The 22,350-nt window shown below is 48.3% G+C and overlaps 1 protein-coding gene across 4 annotated transcripts in view; it reads left to right on the top strand.

Annotated features, from left to right (window-relative positions):
- Positions 1-22,350, top strand: part of LOC146820913 (uncharacterized) — a 358,187-nt gene that overhangs the window by 315,095 nt on the left and 20,742 nt on the right. The gene's annotated exons all lie outside the window — the stretch shown is intronic.

Here is a 22,350-nt window from a genome sequence, read left to right as displayed (position 1 = left end):
AGGGAGTCCAGACACCCAGCAGGGGGTGGAGCCAGCGCCCGGGGGAGCTGGAGGGCGATCGGCACCTGGCGGGGGAGAGCCATCGACACTTCTTTCTCCCATTGACCTGCCAAGTGGTCCGTTCACCTCCTGGGTGGATGGTGGTGCTGGGATGTTGGGGCCGGGCCAGGCCCAGGGTTAGGGTCGAGCTGAGGCCACGCGGCCTCGTGGCGCAGTGTCCAAGATGGCGGCTGATCCGGCCGGGGGAGCCGGTAGTGGTTCGGCCCCATGATACATGGATGTCCGGGGGCAGGAGTTCCGTCGGGAGACGGGGTGCGGGTTGCTTTTGTGGGTAACACCTGGGAGTCCGGGGCTTGGGCCGTGTCATGCGGGGAGGGAGCAAGCCCTTCATGTGGCCTGTCCAACAGTATGATTAATTAAAATCTTTACAATTGTACAAAAAAGGTAATAAAATTAATGTCATTACAATCGCAATTGAAAAGCCAAGCATTAAAATCAACGTTTGTAATATCTTATTGGTTGTATGGTTTTAAAACGTATTTTTGACCATCACATACTTGTTATAATTACAGTGGTAACATTTTAAATCTAGTCCAGCTTCTGTGCACCTACTTGCTAAAACTTTTTTTTTTACGTTCTATCCGTATTCACACACGGCGCCTTGAGGCTAAAAACTGGATGGTCATTCTTCTCTGCTTCCTCCTGATCGGCTTGTCGTAATAATTTTCTTACCTCTACCAGGTATTTTACTCCCCGGCATGCCAAAATTGTGTAGGAGCCATCCAACCAGCGTATCACGGCTTGCCTGCACGTGCGGATATTCAGTTCGTTAAAAATTGGTTTTAAATACCGTTTCCTCAGGAACATAACTGCTGGACACACACATAATAGGTGGATTAAGGATTCCTTGGTGTGACCACACAGTCGACACTGCGCAGGTTGTATGTGATGTTTCCAGGACGGCTGTAGATCTTTTGAGTCATGTTGGCCCATCCGAAAGTCTGCATAGTAATGTAAAGCATTACAAGTAGATCGCATGGGGATGGGTGTGTATTTGTGTGGAAGCAAAGAACTGTTGAATAATATTGGTGTAGCTAAAAGGTTAGGTGACAGTTGCACTGTCAAGGCAGTTCTAAAAAACTATGTAGGTTAATGGCTGCCCTCCTCTCTTCTGTGCTGCTGCCAGAGAAAACATAATCAATTAACTAGTCATTTAAGACACTTTAATAGCTGTACAATGTTTGGTGTGAGCCCCTGAAAAGTCAAGCTGAGGCAGCTGTATAAATCAACAAAATGGTCACAGCTGTGTGGAGGGCAAGTACTTTTTTTTGGAAACACACAATCAAATTACATACTCCAGGCTCTGTGGTACAAGAGCAAAGGTGTCAGAATTTGAGTATTAAGAGGTTTAGAGAAGGAAAGTAGCAGAAATGGTGATGAGCCACAAAAGGTCATAGAGCTTACGAGATGTTGTGTGAAGAGAAGTCAAATCTTATAATTTAAGGCAGTTCAACTATAAACACAGAAAGGCTGATTCATAAAACAGATAAGAAAAGTCAAAAGTGTACTCTGCATGATTACTTTTACATATGGAGTAAATAAACAGGTTTAATTTGAATTGTGAAAGAATATATACACATCTGGTAGGTGTTCCTGTGTACTCAAGATATAAGTGCTGCCTCATAGGGAAATTTAACATATGTATCTTTCTGCATATTAACTTTTCACATAATAATACAATTGGCGAACATCTTTTTTTAAATAATTTTCTCAATTGAAACATGTTTTGATTGTTGGAAACTCCTTTCACATCTATCCCCATGAATTAGAGTAGGTCCATATTATCCCCATTGACAACCGGAAAACATACTGTATCCTGCTCTTTTCAGCAGTAAGGGCCAGATGTATGAAAGCATTTTGCATTGGCAAACAGTGCAAATCGCAAAATTCGTCTGTTAGCCAATGCAAAATTGGCCTTCCTTATGCATGAAAGGCTTTTGGATTCGCAACTTAGGTAATCACAATTATTGGTGCGTTGATAAATTAAACACAGAGAAACTGAAGTACAGTGATTGCAAACCACGGCCCAAGGGTATTTTCAGTTTAAAATGGGTGCATAAGGGAGAGGTGGGAGAATATTGTGACTTTTCTCAGTAATAGCTAGAATCCTGACCTTAAGATTGCTCACACAGTTTTAGCCCCTTCCATCCTGGCTGATACTATTAAGCACATATTTTTTAGAATAAATGGATAGCTATAATTTAGGTGAAGTGAGTGTGAAAAGAAAGCAAGAGCACGACCAAGGGAATGATAAAGCAGGCACCCTGTAGCAAGAAGGCATGATTAGAGAGGGGCTCTTGTTAACGGTACACCAGAACTGGTGGGATACAAAGGACTGGGGCAACCAGCCAATTAGTTTGAGTCTACCACCACCCATAGAAGACAAGATGGTGCCAATCTTCCAATAATGTTTCTTTCCTCCTTTTGATCTCACAAGGCTCTGCCTCATTGTACACGCTCCTTGCCTACCTGTGTTCCTTGCTCCTGTCAAGCACCACGTAGTCCCCATCTCACTCTCCCTCATCTTACTTGACCCTCACAATCTGTCAAAAGGGCCAGGCCATAACTAGTCAGTCAGTCAAAAAAAAACTTTCTTTCGGCTATACAGCCGTAAAAGCACATACAATGTCACAATTACATGTAGCACAAAAACAAGGACACAGGATAATGTAAAAGGTATCCATAAAACCTAAAAAAGACTAAAAAATACAAAATCACATTTTTGCAGAGTTTACTAACCCAGCATCGACTGGTTTCACTCTTGTTGACAACCTAGATGTCTGTCTTTGACTGGTAATCCATAGAAATTTATGAAAGACATTAAAATAATTAAAATATGTATATTAAAAAGGAGTGAAGAGATAGAGCAGCCTCGTAGGGAAGAATTTCAGAGAGGTATTTCTAGCTAAAGAGTTGTGCAAACATGGCTTAGCAGCATGGTTAATGGGTATGCACAATTAGATTTTTTCTGGGTTCTTTTGCTTTAGAATGCCCCTGCGTATACATCACATCGCAAATAAGAACCTAGAAGTGGCAAACACAAATAATGGATGTGTTTCATATTTAAGCAACCTAAGAGCCTCGGCATAGTGCCTAATCCCCACATTTCTGCAGAGTTGGAGCACCCACTTGGACCTTAGCCTTCTATTGGCAGGACAGAAAAGAAGAGCATGAAGTTCTGTTTATTCAGCCATGCCACACAGTCTAGTTTTGTTGCTCCCTTCCATGTGTTTGTATATGCTCGTAACGGAAGCACTCCATATCTGAATTGAAGGAACAATATCTTTGCCAATAATGGTTGAATGCTATCCAGAGCATATTGCTGTTTGACATCCAAGAACCTGGAGGTCAGACTGCTTGAATTGATGCTCTGGCATAGCTGGGCAAATTTAAGTTCCCTGTAGGCAAAATATAGGGACTTTTTTGGAATGGAGTGGCAGATCTCTTCGAGTGTTGTCCACATGTTAGCCCTCCCCAACGCTTTGCATGTGTTTCTGATATGAGACAACCATGGTATATTCCCTGCACCCAGGATAGTCATAACATCCTTCGGTTCCTCCCTGTAATTGGCTAACTTAGTTGTGCTCCAGAGACGGCGCCAGAATAGAAGTGGTCGAAGAGGCAATTATGTCAGCAATAGGGCCAATCCCCAAGTCCATCCTTAGTGGTGTTAAGGGAGTGCTCATGGGGAGGCCCAGCAGTTGCCTGATAAAGGTGTTCTCTGTCATGGATAATATATTAGATGTGCAATGACCCCAGAGGTCTGCACCATATAGTGACGCCCCCCTTGCCTGTATTTTGTATATTTCTGCTGGGGGGCCTTCACTTTCTGTGTGCAGTTTTTGTGTACTTTTATAATGCCCCCTGTAGACTGTGTCAATTTTAAATTAGCTTTCTTTACTTGAGTCCCCCAATCCATCTTGTCATTGAGTGTAAGGTCCAAGTATTCAAAGATGGAGACCCTCTCTAAGGCCCTGCCTTCCATTTGGAGGTGTGGACAATTGGTAGTATTGGCAATGAATACCATATATTTTGTATTTTAGAGATAAATCCCTCTTCCTACAAAAGGCACAGAACTCCTCCAATACCCGCTGCATGCCCATAGGGGTCCTAGAGAGTAACAGCGTATCATCCGCAAACACAGAAACTGGAATTTTGCGGTTCGCTAGCCTCTGAGAATCTATATTTTTTCCTGCAAGTAGAGTTTCAATTAAACCATTTAAAAAGAGGGAGAACAGGGTCGGTGCTAAGATGCATTCCCTGTTTCACTCCTTTCTCTACAGGAAAGGGGGCTGTCAGTACGCCTTTTTTGCCATATCTTATCCGCGCATATGTGTCCTGGTGCAAGCGTTTGGGCTGGTGACATAGGTAGGCTGGTACTCCCATATTTTGGAGCAGGCCCCATAGCTGATCACGCTGAACCATATCAAATGCGGATTTGAGATCCACAAAGGTGAGGTAGAGGCTGCCACCCTCTAGGACTACAATCTTCCAATGTATCAGTTGCAATCTAAAGATCTGGTCAATAGTTGAGGTTTTGGACCTAAAGCCAGATTGTAAGGGTGTTAATACATTATTTTCTTCTATCCAAGATTGCAAGCAACTAAGGAGGACACGGGCAAATATTTTTTGGGTTACGTCTATAAGACTTATTGGACGGTAGTTAGCTGGATTTAACGGTGCACCTTTTTTATAAACGGGAATAATTTCTGCCCCTGCCCAAGTCGGGGGCGGCGCCATACCTTGTAGGATGGCGTTAAATAATATCAATAGATAAGGTTTACACACTGTTTGCTCATTTCAACTAGTTATGCCTTTCGCTTTGACGATTTTGTGCACTGTATGCTATGCATTCCATATTTGTGGTTCTAGAGTTGGAGTTGGGTGCAGAAGACATGCTAGACAGAGCGTGGTTGGCAGAGCTAGGTGATGCATTTTAGATTGTGTAAGTAAGAACTTCACGATAATGCATGCCCTTAAATCTCATTTTCCACTCAAGTAATGTGGCTTGTCCTCAGGAAAAGTAGATCTTACGGAGTGTGATGGAAATTCAGGGCAAGTTTTTTTCTTTAGGCAATCATGGCTGATCCCTTAAACAGTATGATGGGCAATGCAAAGAACTTTAAATTAGTTAGATTTTAGCTGCCAATGGGTGTGAGAAGTTGGCCTGGTATATGCTGCTCACTAATTCTAGTGATCACCTTGTACCATGCCAAACAACCCTTATGGTGGTGGTTGAAGTCAACCTTGATAGACCAGCTATCCTAGTGGTAGCGTGGACAGTGCAGTCTGCAGGCTAAACTCTTGAGGGCATGTGAAGCCAGCTGTTTTACCATATGTAACCTCCTTAAATACCAAACGAAAGGACACCACACAGATATATATTCAAAATATATATGTATTTATTTACTAAAAGTATCCCCTATACTCTTTATGAGCACAGAAGCACATTCGTTTAAAACAAGGCAGTGTTTAAATATACAAAAGTTGCACAATTATGGATGGGCCAGGTGGCCAGCTAAACCATATACTAAAATAGTGGTATAAGAACCACAAATAGAAAGGAACGATGGCCTAGGGCCTTGGGAATCGCTGGGACGACAAGGAGCTAACTGTAGTTAGTGACCAGGAGGCCCACAGGATGCGTGTGCAGTGTTAAAAGTTACACGCGTGCACCTATTGATTTCAATGGGTGCGTAAAAGTCACACAGTTAAAGGAAAAGGAGTCTTCCTGATGGACCAGAACCTAACAACTTGAAACCTAGACACTAGAGATGTTTCTCTACCCAGGAGCACCAGAGAGGAAGCGGGTGCATAGGGGTCAAAGTGTGTCGGGTTTCGTCGTGCAGGTCTATGGAGCCTGAGGATGAAGATGCTGCAGGCGGCCAGGCAGGAAGAGTTCTGGTGGATCCAAGGATGGATCTGAAGAGTAGGCGACCTGCAAGCAGAGGGGACAATGTTCACAGTCACTAGCCAGTGACAGGCGTGGCACCAGGAAGGAACCAGGCGATGTCGGGTGCCAACAGGTGAAGAAAGGAAGCTTGTCTCTGCAGCCACGTGAAAGTGAAGAGGTCGACGATGTCCAGGAGTCACTCTTGAGCTGTCCCACAAAGGCTCTAGCTGATGGCGGTGTCGGCTTATTGATCGGAGCAAACAGGTCTTGGCTAATGCAAGCCACGCAGGAATCGAGGAAAGCTTGGTGCTCTGACCAGCAAGGTCAGAGGGGCTGCTCCTTTTCACAGGAGCAAGGGCCAGTCTGGAGCAACCAGACCAGCACTGTTAGTTGTAGTTTTCATCGCCAAGATGGCCACTAGCCAATGGGCCAATAACCGGGATGACGCATCGAGTGGCAAAAAGCAAAAAGGCCCCACGCAGATCTCGTGGATGCTGGAGGGCTGGTCTTTGGTGCCAATGCTGCTCGGTGTTGGGGCTTCTCAGGGCCCAAAGCACAGCATTGAGGATGCCTCAGGTGCTGCGCACTCAGCTTGTCATGGACGTTCCAAGATGGCCGGTCCCACGTCTCTCGGTTCCTCCACGGGTCTCTTCTTTGCAGGGACTGTGGATCTGGCTCAGAGATGTCTGGGAGTCTGGGTCTTGTCAGGCTCTGGGCTCGGTCTCCGGCAGGAGGCGGCGGCAAAGCAGTCGTTGAGTTGCTGGATGGTGCCTGTATTCACAGGGTGGTCACTCCTTGGCCACAAGGGAGATTCTCTTCAGTCTTCTGTGCAGCAGAACGTCGAAGTCCAGTAGTTCTTCTTATTAAAGTCGAGTTTCAGGATGATCTGAAGTCTTGGGACACAGCTCCTACTCTTATTCCAAATCTAGGAGCCGGATTACCTGCTAGGTCCCTCCTCTGGGTGGGACCAGGAAGGGGGGCAGTTACACCCCCTTTCCTTTGTCCAGTTTCGCGCCAGGACTGGGGCTGGAGAGCACCAGCTCCGGTTTGAACTGGCATATGCACAGGGACACCTTGTGTGCCCCAGGCATGTCTCAATCTATTCAGCCCTCCCTAACCCACTACACAAAGTCCTGTCTGGGGTGGTGCAAGCACCTCCCCTGACAGGAAACCCTTTGTCCACACCTCCCAAGCTGGAAGGACTCCCAGCAGCAGGAGGGCAGACTTGTGTCTGTGGTGGCAGCATCCATTTTGTGATGCTGAGGCTCTGTCTAACTGCACCCGGGTTTCAGGTTAGGTACATGTCGTGTCCCTCTAGAAGGGTGGAATGCTACCCCTGTCGCCAGAATTGGCGAGGGGGTAGTATTCCAAATTGTATGACACCTTACTCGACATGTTTTGATAAAGCCAAACCAGAGTTAGCATTTGACTGCGAGGTACATAATGCACTTAAGAGTATATGGTATGGCAATATCATGAAACAGCTAAAGGCCTGCCATAGGAGTGACTGATAGGTTACCATTTGTCCATATATACTATATCTAAGTAAGAGGTGGTTACACCAACTTACCCCGGCTGAGTGATCAGCCAGTTGTGTCAAATAGTGAGGCCAGGCTAGGGGTGGCATAATACATGCTGCAGCCCCTGGTAGGCCTTGGATACACCTATGCCCTGGGTACCTGGGGTACACTGTTACAGGGTCCAATAAGGTGAACCAGTTCCAATTGGTAATGCACCTAGCGTGCATTGGCATTAATTTAGGGAGCGAGCAGCAGGGCTGTGGGTCTGTTTAGCAGGCCCACAGCCACACTAAGTCATAAAACCAGTGAAGCAAAAGCAAAAATTTGGGGTGACCATAGGATAGCAGACCCTACTCTCCTACACAACCCCCCCCCCAAACACAGGGACATTAGACTAACCTTGACCAGTTGTGTCTTCATGTTCTAAGTGGAAGTACCGGGAGAGACCCTCTGCATTACCATGGTCAGTCCCTGGGCGGTGCTCCACTGTAAAGTCCATCTCCTGTAGGGAAATGGACCACCTGAGTAGTTTGGGGTTTTCACCCTTCATCTGATTTAGCCATAAGAGGGGCTTTTGGTCGGTCTGAATCTTGAAGTGAGTTCCAAACAAGTATGGTCTCAACTTCTACAGGCCCACACCACAGCAAAGGCCTCCCTCTCAATAGCTGGCCAACGTTTCTCTCTAGGGGTCAGCCTTCTGCTAATAAAAGCAATGGGCTGGTCTTGACCATCTACATTAAGTTGTGAAAGCACAGCTCCCACCCCCAACTCAGAAGCATCTGTTTGGACAATAAACTCTTTGGAGTAGTCAGGACTCTTCAGGATAGGTGCAGAGCACATGGCCTTCTTCAGGTCAACAAATGCCTTTTGACAGTTTACTGACCACTGAACCTTTTTGGGCATCTTCTTGGATGTCAGATCATTAAGAGGAGTCACTATGGTCCCAAAGTTCTTAACAAACTTCCTGTAGTACCCAGTTAGGCCCAAGAAAGCTCTGACCTGAGTCTGGGTAGTTGGAGGGGACCAGTCCTTGATGGTCTAGATCTTACTCTCAAGTGGTTGAACCTGGCCTCCACCTACAAGGTGGCCCACGTATACAACTTTACTCTGCCCTATCTGGCATTTAGTAGCCTTGATAGTGAGGCCTGCCTTTTGCAGGGCCTCTAGTAATTTTGTTAGGTGGATCAGGTGATCCTCCCAGGTGGAGCTAAAGACAGCAATATCATCTAGATATGCTGCACAGAAGTCATCCAACCCAGTGAGGACTTGGTTCACCAACCTTTGAAAAGTAGCAGGTGCATTCTTCAGACCAAAGGGCATCACCACAAATTGGTAATGACCTCCTGGGGTTGAGAATGCTGTTTTGGCCTTAGACTCCTCAGCTAACCTGATTTGCCAATAGCCAGCTGTCAAATCAAATGTGCTCAAAAACTTGGCAGAAGCCAGTCTATCTATGAGCTCATCTGCCCTTGGAATTGGGTGTGCATCTGTCCTGGTGACAGCATTGAGTCCTCTGTAATCCACACAGAACCTCATTTCTCTCTTTCCTTCTTGTGTGTGAGGTTTGGGGACCAGAACCACTGGGCTAGCCCAGGAGCCCTCCGAAGGCTCAATGACACCTAACTTCAGCATTTTCTGCACCTCAGTCTTTATACAGTCCCTGACATGGTCAGGTTGCCTGTAAATCTTGCTTTTCACAGGAAGACTGTCACCAGTGTCCACCACATGGGTCCACCAGTTAGTCTGACTGGGTGTCAAGGAGAACATATGTCTATATGACTGTAAAACTTGTCTGCAGTCATTTTGCTGATGTTCAGTGAGGCTGCCCCCTAAGGCCACACCATCAACTGAGCCATCCTCAGGGTTCTGAGACAACAGGTCTGGGAGAGGGTCACTCTCTTCCTCCTGCCCCTCATCTGTAGCCATGAGCAAGCCCATGTCTGCCCTGTCAACATATGCCTTCAGTCTGTTGACATGGAGCACCCTGTGGGGGCTCCTGGGAGTTCCTAGGTCCACCAAGTAGGTAACCTCCCCCTTCTTTTCAACAATTGTATGGGGTCCAGACCATTTGTCTTGGAGTGCTGCTGGGGCCACTGGCTCCAACACCCATACCTTCTGTCCTGGCTGGTACTCAGTCAAAACAGCCTTTTGGTCATGCCAAGCTTTCTGTAATTCTTGGCTTGCCTCCGGGTTTTTAGATGCCTTCTCCATGTACTCAGCCATCCGGGAGCGGAGACCAAGTACATAGACCACTATGCCTTGCTTGGGCTTTTTGAGAGGTAACTCACATCCTTCCCTCACCAGACATAGGGGTCCTCTTACAGGGTGCCCAGATAACAATTCAAAGGGGTTGTAGCCAACTCCTTTTTGTGGGACCTCTCTGTAAGCAAACAGAAGGCAGGGTAGAAGGATGCCTCATCTTCGCCTGAGCTTTTCAGGTAATCCTTTGATCATACCCTTTAGGGTCTTGTTGAATCGCTCAACAAGCCCATTGCATTGTGGATGGTAAGGAGTGGTGAACTTGTAGTTGACACCACATTCCTTCCACATAGCTGTCAAGTATCCTGACATGAAGTTGGCACCTCTGTCAGATACTACCTCCTTAGGAAACCCCACCCTGGAGAAAACTCCAAGTAAGGCCCTGGCCACAACAGGAGCTGTTGTGGTCCTAAGGGGAATTGCCTCTGGATACCTGGTGGCATGATCCACTGCCACCAGTATAAATCTGTGCCCAGATGCAGTGGGGGGATCCATGGGACCCACAAAATCAATCCCCACTCTTTCAAAGTGAACCCCCACCACAGGTAGTGGTATTAGAGGGGCCTTTGTTGTGTCACCTGATTTGCCACTGGCTTGGCAGGTTACACAGGAGCGACAAAACTCCTTGGTATCTTCATTCATGTGAGGCCAGTGAAAGTGAGGGACAAGCCTGTCCCAAGTCTTGTTCTGGCCTAAGTTTCCTGCTAAAGGAATATCATGGGCCAAGGTAAGAAGGAAGCCCCTAAATTGCAGAGGTATAACCAACCTCCTGGTGGCACCAGGTTTTGGGTCTCTAGCCTCTGAATAAAGGAGCCCATCATCCCAATATACTTTATGGGTACCTTGAGCATTCCCAGCAGCCTCAGCAGCAGCCTGCTGTCTGAGGGGTTCAAGGGAAGAACAGTCTAACTGAGCCTGCCTTAAGTCAGCCCTAGAAGGTCCCCCTGCCCCCAGAAACTCAACCTGGTCAGGTTCAAGCTCTTCAGGGACAGTTCCTTCAGGGCTCTCAAAATCGGTTTCCTGAGAAGACTGATCTTCATTTTCAGGCAGGAGGGAAGGCACAGCCTTGACCCTTCTGTTCTTCTTCTTGGTAGGTGCTTGGTCCATTGTTCCAGGCTCCAAGACCCGAGGTTCAGTGAGGCACTTTTTAGGCTGTGACCTGGTCACAGCAAGGACATGTGATGAAATCCCTAACATCTCTGCATGAGTCCTGCACTCCACTTCTGACCATAGAGAGGATTCTAGGTCATTGCCCAACAGACATTCAACTGGGAGGTCTGCACTTACCACAACCTTTTTGAGGCCAGTTACCCCTCCCCAGGAGAAATTAACAATTGCATCACTGTGTAGTAGAGACATTGCTGGCGTTGGTCACTAGGTAATTATCACCTACTATTATCTGTCCAGGGTCCACAAAGCCAGGTGTCACCATGATGACACTGGCACAAGTGTCTCTGTATGCTTGAGCCACTTTATTGTTTATTAGAGGTGTCTGTCTGTACTTGCCTAGATTACTAGTGTTGGACTTGGCCCTTCTGGCAGGTTCACCCCTGAACTTTTTGCTTTTTATTGGTGACTTGGTGTGGTGATTTTTGGTTTCTGCGCACTTTCCCTGTGTCCCAGGGTAAAGTGCGTGCGCACTCTGAGTGCATGTGGTGAGATAGGCCTGCCCTCCCATAGGAATGCATGGGGAATGTATGTATCCCTGGTAGTTCCTGATGCGCGGGGTGTGTAGGCCCGAGTTTGGTATGTGCGGACTCGTGTGATTGAATGCTGCGCGATGATGTGTGCGGCGTGCATGTATCTAGTGTGGAAGTGCCACTTCTAGAAGTGGGCACTTCTGTGTGCAGTGTTTCTGGCGTGTGATTGGCTGGAGCTGGCTGGTGAGCCTGGCTCCAGGAGTCTGGTTGGGTCTGCCCCAGTGGTGAGTGTGAGATTAGCATGCTGATGGCTGGGGAGGAGTGCACCTTGGACCTGAATAGGGCAGGGCTTTCCCAACACAATGCTGGCTCCGCCCCCTGTGGTGCGACTGACGACCCTAGCCCTGCCAGTGAATAGAGTGAGGGGCTGAGCACATCAAGGGTGCTCCCCAACCAGCTGCAACTGGTTTTCCCCCTCACCCTGCACCCAGAACAAAGGGTTTGTACTGTATAAAAATGGGGCTGTGTCCCCACAGAAACTGTTCTCTTCCAGGATCTTACCTGAGGGGGGCTGCTGCTGCTGCTGGACCAGAGGACCGCCACTTGGACTACCTCCCTGCCTGGAGGCCCAGTGAGCTGGCTCTGGGTCCAGCCTTCCCCCCACCCCTGCCCTGCTGCATGCAGGGAAGAACTTTGCTGGACTTTGTGGTTCTTTTGTCCCTGAAGCGCTGGGAGCATTTTATTTGTGTGCCCAAAGCACCTGGAAGCGCTTTTCTTTGCCCTTAGCGCTCAGGAGCGCTTTATTACTGCCAGCCGGTGCCCACCCGGCATTTGCCCCGTCTCTACCGACCGAGCGGGAGCCACCCCGCTCATTTAATTATTTAATCAGCGGGTGCCCACCCCGCATTGTGGTGTGCTTGCGGGTGCCCACCCCGCTTATTTGATTATCCTTACGGCGGGTGCCCACCCCGCCGTATATCTCATCTACCGAGGGAGCCTACCCCTCTGGTTGCCGAGTTTCGAGATCACCGCCGCGGCCGGGCTTGCAGGAAGTCAGGCAAGCCGGGGGCGGGACTCCGGGACAACCGGAGTCGGAACTAGGAGGGCGGGAGCCTACCCCGCCTCCTTCCAGAGAATCGCGGCTGGTCTGAGCCCCGGAGCAGGCAGGAGCCTACCCTGCGCCCCGGGGCCCTCGTCCGGAAGACAGGAAGCGGACAAGAAAGGAAGCGGACGGTAGCGAGGGAGAAGCAGGGCTCCCGTGGCCGGTGAGAGCCCCGCTGCATCTGCCTCGTGAGTGACGTCCCGGTCCCAGAGGAGGGACCGGGTGGAGACGAGAGCCCCGCGTGTCGTCTGCGCCGAGGGAGTCCCGGTGAGTGGGGGCATCCTCGAATTGTGTGCGGAGCGAGTGCGCTCCACCGGGGGCATCACTGTTCGTGAGCCCAGTGGGGCTCCCACATACTCGGGGGCATGTTGCTTAAGAGCCGTGAAGGCTCCAACAACCGGGGGCATTTTGTTTCAGAGCCGTGAAGGCTCCAACGACTGGGGGCATTTTGATAGAGCCTGTGAGGCTCCAACACGTGGGCACATTGTTGCCAGAGCCTGCGAGGCTCACGAGTCCCCCGCGTGGGACTCCCAACGGTTGGGGGCAGTATTCCCGAGTCCAGAGGGACTCCAACAATGGTGCATTGGTTGCGTAGAGCCTACGAGGTTCCCACCACGTTTTAGGGGCACGTTTGTTTATTGAGCCTGTGAGGCTCTAACGGGGGAATTTCTTTATCGTTCAGAGCCCAGAGGGGCTCAGGGGACAGTCCGTGGACAGAGCTTGCCAGGCTCCAGCGTTGGCCCCATCATTGTCCTACAGCTGCCCAGCACTTAGTGGGCAGCTGCTACGTTTAGGTTGTGCGCCCTGGTTTGCGCAGCCTAACTCTGCTGGACACAGGGCGCCCTTGCCCCTTCAAGGCCAGTTGGCCTAGGGACTGCCACAGTGGTGGCTAATGTGAGTTTGGCGCTATTCTTCCTAACCTGCACCGCTGAATGTGTTTTTATGCGTCATGTGCCTTGTTTTACACCTCTGAATGTTATGCATCATGTGTTTATGTGCTTAGACCCCTATAGGTATTGTGATACTTAGGTGGTTGTTTTCTCCCTAGTACAGGTGGTGCTAGTGAGGTCCTGATTCCCTGCGCAATATTTTCCTAAGGTGGTTAGGGTTGCGTAGGTGGTACTTACCTGATACCAGTAGTTACTGGTTGTGTGCTAGGTGTTATTTTGTGCTACAGTAATTTTCTATGCTAAGTTCTAAGAGTGCTAATTCCGGACAGTGGTCCATGTGGCCCTGTCCCCTGTACATATAATCCCTTGTAAATTCTGCCCGTGCCTGTTGGCACATTGTAGAGTGTGTGTTTTTATCTAATGTATTGTGGTATAATACAGAGGTTATTTTTATATAATACCTTGTGTGGAGTTTCCTTTGTGGTGGGCCTTGGGTGTTGTTGCTGGGTGCGCGCGCAAACGCTTTACACATCGCCTCCGGGATAAGCCTGACTGCTCGTGCCAAGCTACCAAGGGGGTGAGCAGGGGTTATCTTTGGCGTGTAACTTCCTTGCCCTGACTAGAGTGGTGGTTTCTGCCTGGCTTTGGCGCAAGCCCTAGCCAACCAGAAATCCCATTTCTAACATTGGTGATCAGCGGTGGGATTTGGACTTGCGTTTGTGCTGTACCGCAGCAGCAACTGGCCGCACTACAAAACTCTGCATTTAGATAAATCACATGGTATAGGGATTATTGTTCTAAGTTTGTTTTTAAATGTCATTTCTTTGGAAATGTGTTTCTTGTGCACTGTGAGTTAGGTGTCCCTAGCTCTGGAGGGTAGATCATCCCCCCAAGTGCATTGTGTTTTCTGGATTCACCAGAGGGTGGGATCCAGTGGTGGCAGCGTAATAGTGTCCAGTACATTTGTCACCCGCCCTGCGCCCAGAGTTGGTACCTGTGTCACGTGGTGGTCAGGTTGAGGAATCAGGGGTGGTAGAAACTGCCTTACCAGTCTGAGGGGAGGGTTGTGTGGGGATGAATGGTGTGTGGCACTAGGCAAGTGAGTGTGAGTTCTCTGGGATAGAGAGCTTGCTGAATCCTTTGTGAATAGTGTACTCCTGTGTTAAACGCAGACCCCTAGGTTCCCAGTGTAATCTTTTCTCAAGAACGTCCGCCAGAATGGAGCCAGCTTTTGATTTCTGTGATCTGTTTGGGTACAGTATGTTGGAGTTGGTAAGGTTCTGTGAAGAGAGAGACATAGGGGTGGATGAGTCAGACACTCCGTCCGAACTTAGAAGCAGCCTGATCCTATGGCAAAAGGGTCAATGGGGTCTTGAGCGCAGTAGGATAAGGGCCCGGGCCTCACACCAGGATGGTGGTGGGTCTGTGGGGAGCCCTGAAGATTCAGAAGAGGAGGAAGAAAGTGACCTGACAGGGACGCCAGTAGATAGTGGAGACCCCATAGATAGGGAGTCCCTTGCTGGGTCCAGCGTAGGAGGCAGCGCCTCATCCCTTTCCCTGTCCCCAGAGGAGTGGGAAGATAGGAGGAAAGAAAGGGAGCACCAGCTGACGTTAGAAAAGCTCAGGTTGCAGCATGCCCAGGCTATGGCGCAGCTGGAGGTCAAAAGACAGATGGCGGAGGCTGAGAGGGCCTTTGCCAGAGAGAAACTAGCTCTGGAGGGTAGGTTATCCCCTGAGCGCAGTTGTGGTTTTCTGGACTCCCCAGGGAGGGTTGAGTCCAGTGGTAGCAGCCAGATAGATTCCAGTGTAGGAAATCACAGTCCCAGTTCCCCCAGTCTGGTACCTGTTCCCCAGGAGGAGGAGTTAAGGTTAAAATTCAGGGGCAGTAGGAAACTGTCTCACCAGTCTTGGGAGGAGTTTGTGGATGAATGTGAGGATGCACTGTTTGATTGGATAAGAGTTCCCGCAGAATCTGATTATGATAAACTGTGTGATCTGGTTCTCAAAAAACACCTGCTCAGTTGTTGTGTGCCGGGGTTGCGCCAACACCTGTTGGGGTGTGGATTGTCTGCGCCATTTGAGCTTGGAGATGAAGCAGAGCGCTGGGAAAGTGCTAGAGGTTCTCTAGAGTCATTAGGGAGTGACTCCAAAAGTAGTGGTTCAGGTATCTTCCAGCTCAGCGTGGTGGAAGAGGCTCAGTGTAGCCCAGCTAGGTCCCAGGATAGCGAGGAGGGTGTAGGGGCTTACGGCTTGGCTCAGTGAAGCGGGAGTAAGTGGGTCACGGAGGGTCCCCAGACGCACGAAGCCCTGCCTCAGGACTTGGATGGTTTCTTAAGGGAACACCAGGTTGGGGACCTAGGCTGTCCTGTTAGTCCATTTGAGGAAGATCACCTAGTGAGTTGAGGACCGCAAGCCCTAGCCAACCAGAAATCCCATTTCTAACAACTAGGACTCACAGTAGTGGACAAATCCATGTCCACCTCACAAATCAGAACAGCCTGTGTAGGAGTTCTGACTAGGCCAGAATCTCCTTCAATACCCAAGGTTAACCCCACTACTCCCTTAGCCTGAGGACCAACACTGCCAACTGTACTAGGGGGTGCAGGTGCCTTAGGGGCTGCAGTGATGGGGCTCCAGTTTTCTTACAATCACTGGTCCAGTGAGAGGTGTTCTTACAGACATTACACCATGGCTTTTTCTGACCTTCTTTCTTCTTCTTCTTGGAAGTTTGGGACCCACCCTCATTATTCTGTTGGGGGCCTGGTGAAGACTTCTGGTCTTTGGGTTTCTGTTCCCCACCCTTTTGGTCTGCCTTCTTCTGGTCACCACCCTGGTTCTGGTTATTTTGCTTAACCCTGGTTCTAACCCATTTGTCTGCCTTCTTTCCCAATTCTTGGGGAGAGGTCAGATCTGAGTCAATCAGGTGTTGATGCAACTGCTGGTTCTGACAATTATTTAAGATTTGCTCTCTCATAATTTGATTATACAACCCTGTGTAATCTGCAACCTTACTTCCCAGCAGCCCGCCCTCCAGAGCCTTAGTGGCACACTCAACAAATTCAGACCAGTCCTGAGTCTGTGTCTTCTGTGTGTCTCTGAACATTAACCTGTACTGTTCAGTGGTTAAGCCTAACCCATCAATCAGAACACTCTTCAGGACCAGGTAGTTTCTAGCATCCTCATCACTAACTGTGAGGAGCTTGTCTCTGCCTCTACCTTCAAAGGAGAGCCACAAGATTGCTGCCCACTGCTCCTGAGGGACCTGCTGTACTCTGCAGGCCCTCTCAAGGGCAGTTATCCACTTGTGGATGTCATCCCCAGTTTTGTAGGGGGGCACAATCTTACTTATTGTCATAGGACCTGTCTTTATCCTTAGGGATATTGCTGCCACCAGTGTAATCTAATCCACTCTCTCTAGACTGTCTTGCTCTAGCAAGTTTCTCCTTAGCTAAGGCAACTTCTAGTTCTTGCCTTTGAATCCTAAGTTCAGCCTCTCTCATCTTGGCTTCATGCTCTCTTCTCTGAGGGGGAAGTCATCCTCCACTGAGCAGGGGCATTGGGGCCTTTAGAGCCAGTGGAATGGTCAGATCCACTCGAACTGGATCTTCTATCCCTCTGTCTCTGGTTAAGCCTGCTTGGGGGTCTGTAGGGAGGTATCCCATTTCCAGTCCCATGTAAGCTTAAGTTAGCCTGGCTAAGTCTCCTGACTGGCACCTGGCTATTTCTATCATCATCTGAATCTGCCTCCTCCTCATCTACATCATCTCCCTCTGGAGTGATAGGGGCATTAGTATTATCATCTTCAGATGGGTGACCTCCATCTCCAGACCCTGTAGGGACTGAGTTAGGGGCACTTAGAGTATCAGAGTAATCTAATAGCTCTAGGAGTTGGGCTATAGTAGGGTTTTGACCCTGCTTAAGACCTCTGGTGTTACACAGCTGTCTTAACTCCTGATAGTTTAACATAGAATATTTGGATGGTGCCTTTTGAGGGTCACTCTCAACAGCTGGAAGCCCAGTGGCTCCTGCTGCTCCAGCCATTCTCTTAGTGAGGTGGATGTGTTGCAATCTACCTACACTGGTGTTTTCCTACTGGACCTTTTCTAGTTAGTTGTAGTCAGGGTGTGCTACTCCCTTTGCTCTACAACAACTAAGTTCAGTAGAACTTATGTATACTAGTCTTGTTTTTATATGTACCTAAAGGTACCTGTATGATCTTTCAAATGATATTTTCAAAGATCACAATTGGTAAAACACAGCAAGCTCAAATCCCAACCGCTGCTCACCAATGTGAGAAGTTGGCCTGGTATATGCTGCTCACTAATTCTAGTGATCACCTTGTACCATGCCAAACAACCCTTATGGTGGTGGTTGAAGTCAACCTTGATAGACCAGCCATCCTAGTGGTAGCGTGGACAGTGCAGTCGGCAGGCTAAACTCTTGAGGGCATGTGAAGCCAGCTGTTTTACCATATGTAACCTCCTTAAATACCAAATGAAAGGACACCACACAGATATAAATTCAAAATATATATGTATTTATTTACTAAAAGTATCCCCTATACTCTTTATGAGCACAGAAGCACATTCGTTTAAAACAAGGCAGTGTTTAAATATACAAAAGTTGCACAATTATGGATGGGCCAGGTGGCCAGCTAAACAATATACTAAAATAGTGGTATAAGACCCACAAATAGAAAGGAACGAAGGCCTAGGGCCTTGGGAATCGCTGGGACGACAAGGAGCTAACTGTAGGTAGTGACCAGGAGGCCCACAGGATGCATGTGCAGTGTTAAAAGTTACACGCATGCACCTATTGATTTCAAAGGGTGCGTAAAAGTCACAAAGTTAAAGGAAAAGGAGTCTTCCGGATGGACCAGAACCTAACAACTTGAAACCTAGACACTAGAGATGTTTCTCTACCCAGGAGCACCGGAGTGCCAGCGTTACCTCACCCACAGGAAGCGGGTGCATAGGGGTCAAAGTGCGTCGGGTTTCGTCGTGCAGGTCTATGGAGCCTGAGGATGAAGATGCTGCAAGCGGCCAGGCAGGAAGAGTTCTGGTGGATCCAAGGATGGATCTGAAGAGTAGGCGACCTGCAAGCAGAGGGGAAAATGTTCACAGTCACTAGCCAGTGACCGGTGTGGCACCAGGAAGGAACCAGGCGATGTCGGGTGCCAACAGGTGAAGAAATGCAGCTTGTCTCTGCAGCCACGTGAAAGTGAAGAGGTTGACGATGTCCAGGAGTCACTCACGAGCTGTCCCATGAAGGCTCTAGCTGATGGCGGTGTCCGCTTCTTGATCGGAGCAAACAGGTCTTGGCTAATGCAAGCCACGCAGGAATCGAGGAAAGCTTGGTGCTCTTGCCAGCAAGGTCAGAGGGGCTGCTCCTTTTCACAGGAGCAAGGGCCAGTCTGGAGCAACCAGACCAGCAGTGTTAGTCATAGTTTTCGTCGTCAAGATGGCCACTAGCCAACGGGCCAGTAACCAGGATGACGCGTCGAGTGGCAAAAAGCAAAAGGGCCCCACGCAGATCTCGTGGATGCTGGAGGGCTGGTCTTTGGTGCCAATGCTGCTCGGTGTTGGGGCTTCTCAGGGCCCAAAGCACAGCATTGAGGATGCCTCAGGTGCTGCGCAGTCAGCTTGTCATGGACGTTCCAAGATGGCTGGTCCCACGTCTCTCGGTGCCTCCATGGGTCTCTTCTTTGCAGGGACTGTGGATCTGGCTCAGAGATGTCTGGGAGTCTGGGTCTTGTCGGGCTCTGGGCTCGGTCTCCGGCAGGAGGCGGCGGCAAAGCAGTCATTGAGTTGCTGGATGGTGCCTGTATTCACAGGGTGGTCACTCCTTGGCCACAAGGGAGATTCTCTTCAGTCTTCTGTGCAGCAGAACGTCGAAGTCCAGTAGTTCTTCTTATTAAAGTCGAGTTTCAGGATGATCTGAAGTCTTGGGACACAGCTCCTACTCTTATTCCAAATCTAGGGGCCGGATTACCTGCTAGGTCCCTCCTCTGGGTGGGACCAGGAAGGCGGGCGGTTACACCCCCTTTCCTTTGTCCAGTTTCGTGCCAGGACTGGGGCTGGAGAGCCCCAGCTCCGGTTTGAACTTGCATATGCACAGGGACACCTTGTGTGCCCCAGGCATGTCTCAATCTATTCAGCCCTCCCTAACCCACTACACAAAATCCTGTCTGGGGTGGTGCAAGCACCTCCCCTGACAGGAAACCCTTTGTCCACACCTCCCAAGCTGGAAGGACTCCCAGCAGCAGGAGGGCAGACTTGTGTCTGTGGTGGCAGCATCCATTTTTTGATGCTGAGGCTCTGTCTAACTTCACCCGGGTTTCAGGTTAGGTACATGTTGTGTCCCTCTAGAAGGATGGAATGCTACCCCCGTCGCCAGAATTGGTGAGGGGGTAGTATTCCAAATCGTATGACACCTTACTCAACATGTTTTGATAAAGCCAAACTAGAGTTAGCATTTGACCGCGAGGTACATAATGCACTTAAGAGTATATGGTATGACAATATCATGAAACAGCTAAAGGACGTTGTTCCGAAAGCTGCAGACAGGCTTAGGTCATGCCAGACCATCATCTCACTTGAAACCAAGCACTCTGCCTCCAGGATTGTTAAGGCCTGCCATAGGAGTGACTGATAGGTTACCATTTGTCCATATATGTTAGATATAGATATACTATATCTAAGTAAGAGGTGGTTACACCAACTTACCCCGGCTGAGTGATCAGCCAGTTGTGTCAAATAGTGAGGCCAGGCTAGGGGTGGCATAATACATGCTGCAGCCCCTGGTAGGCCTTGGATACACCTATGCCCTGGGTACCTGGGGTACACTGTTACAGGGTCCAATAAGGTGAACCAGTTCCAATTGGTAATGCACCTAGCGTGCATTGGCATTAATTTAGGGAGAGAGCAGCAGGCCTGTGGGTCTGTTTAGCAGGCCCACAGCCACACTAAGTCATAAAACCAGTGAAGCAAAAGCAAAAATATGGGGTGACCATAGGATAGCAGACCCTACTCTCCTACAATGGGCAGTCCCCCAAAGACAGTTGTACATGTTGATAGGAAAACTGGGAGAGGAAATTCAAAAAGAGGGTACTAAGATAGTGTCAGACACAGCTTTGCTGCACAGTGTTTATCAATGCAGAATGACTTCTTAATTTCTGTGGCCATTTTTATTGGTTTCAGTGCTATTACAACAGAGAGCCCATCGATCTCTGTGCATGTTATAAAAGCTTAAGATAACAAAAAACATGTGTGCGCAATTGTATCAGTGCTTTGGCATTATGTACGATAACATTCCCATACACATCTCTTTTTATATTTGCTGTCTCAACAGCGGCGGCTCCTCCGCTATAGCAGAGGAGTGTCACTCCCCACGTCAGCACCCTTAAAGACATGAATAAAATAAAACTATCATAAAAAGGGTTTAAAACCCATTTCATCATCATTTTATTTTCCTTCTTGTGACTCTGTGCCGAGTGTTGGGGGTGGGGTCAGGGGCCTAATAGTACTGGATGGGCATTGCTATCTGTGCGCGTGGTGGTTTGGACAGCCGTCTCAGGCCGGCCAAACCATCATGCACACTGAAGCTCTCTCCAACCTGACCTGCTTTACCGGATTGGAGAGAGTAGGCACAGACACCCAGTCTGTCTGGGAGCACAAATTCAAAGTGCCAGGCCAATCCTGAAGGTGCTCTCATGCATGAGAGCAGCTTGAGGATGGGCGACGGGGCATTCTGGGAGCCTGTGCCTATGAGAAGAGTTGCAGAAAAGCGCAACGCTGGAGGGCAGCAGGTAAGCTCTTTTTTAGTGTTTTATTTTTCTTCGTCATCCCTTCCTCCAACCCCGCTCCTGCCCCCGCCTCCTTTCCCTGACACAAGCCAGTTCTGTTTCTCAGAGTTCTATGATACCACAAGTTACTTCCAGTCCTTTACCTTACCCTTTTTGAAGTGAGGGAGCTCATCAGTGACTTAATGTAGTTTGCTTTTGTACAGTTAAGTGTAAATTACACAAAGGTTGCTTTGGTCCTTCAGTTCTCCGTAAATGCTGGTGTTTAATTTTCTTATCTGATGTATATTGAGACATGGTCGGACACTTGACTATGCTTGTAGTTAGAAAATTAAGTAGATGCTCGCCTGGTATATTTTATGAAAAACTATGAGTGACATCACAACATTTACACCTTGATGCACCAGAATTGGAGAACTTTCCATATATGATCTCACCTCATGTGTTCTACGATGCCCTTAGGGCCATAGGCAGAGCTATAGGGTAGAATGATAGGGTACTTTGTTCCTCTCTGTCCACATATGCTGGAGATTGAAGCAAAACATTTTTGGGCCTTGAACAATGCACACACGTTAAAATATACAAAGCATGAGCAGTGCAAGTTGTTCCATTGTTGGGTCTCGTCTTACCAAAGACCATTTGATTTTAGTAATCTCATCTATCTATCTAACTATGTCTATATATATATATATCACTGAAAAAACCATAGGTTTCACACATGTTATAGTTAGCGGAAATTTTACTGATAAAAAACCAGTGAAATTCCCCCGTTATAGTTAGTGCAGGCAACTATAACTCACGCGACCGCAATCCTCTGCTGATGCTAATACTGTATTTAGACACTTATTTGCCCATGTCTTCTTCCATACATTTTTAGCTATACATATATTACAAATATTTTTTTTTCATAAAGACACATATGTCATCAGCAGAAGATTGCGGTCGCGTGAGTTATAGTTGCCTGCACTAACTATAACGGGGGAATTTCACTGGTTTTTTATCAGTAAAATTTCCGCTAACTATAACATGTGTGAAACCTATGGTTTTTACAGTGAATTTGCAAGGTTTTTTAAATGCTAATTCCTAACTATAACGTGTGTGAAACCTATGGTTTTTTCAGTGAATTTGTACGTTTTTTTAAATGCTAAGTTACTTTACGCCATTCGTGGCGTGCGCGCCCACTTA

The sequence above is a fragment of the Triturus cristatus genome, chromosome 6 (genome assembly GCF_964204655.1).
Source record: "Triturus cristatus chromosome 6, aTriCri1.1, whole genome shotgun sequence".
Lineage (NCBI taxonomy): Eukaryota > Metazoa > Chordata > Amphibia > Caudata > Salamandridae > Triturus > Triturus cristatus.
The sequence above is the reverse complement of the archived record's forward strand: the minus strand, read 5'-3'. Positions and strand labels throughout refer to the sequence as shown.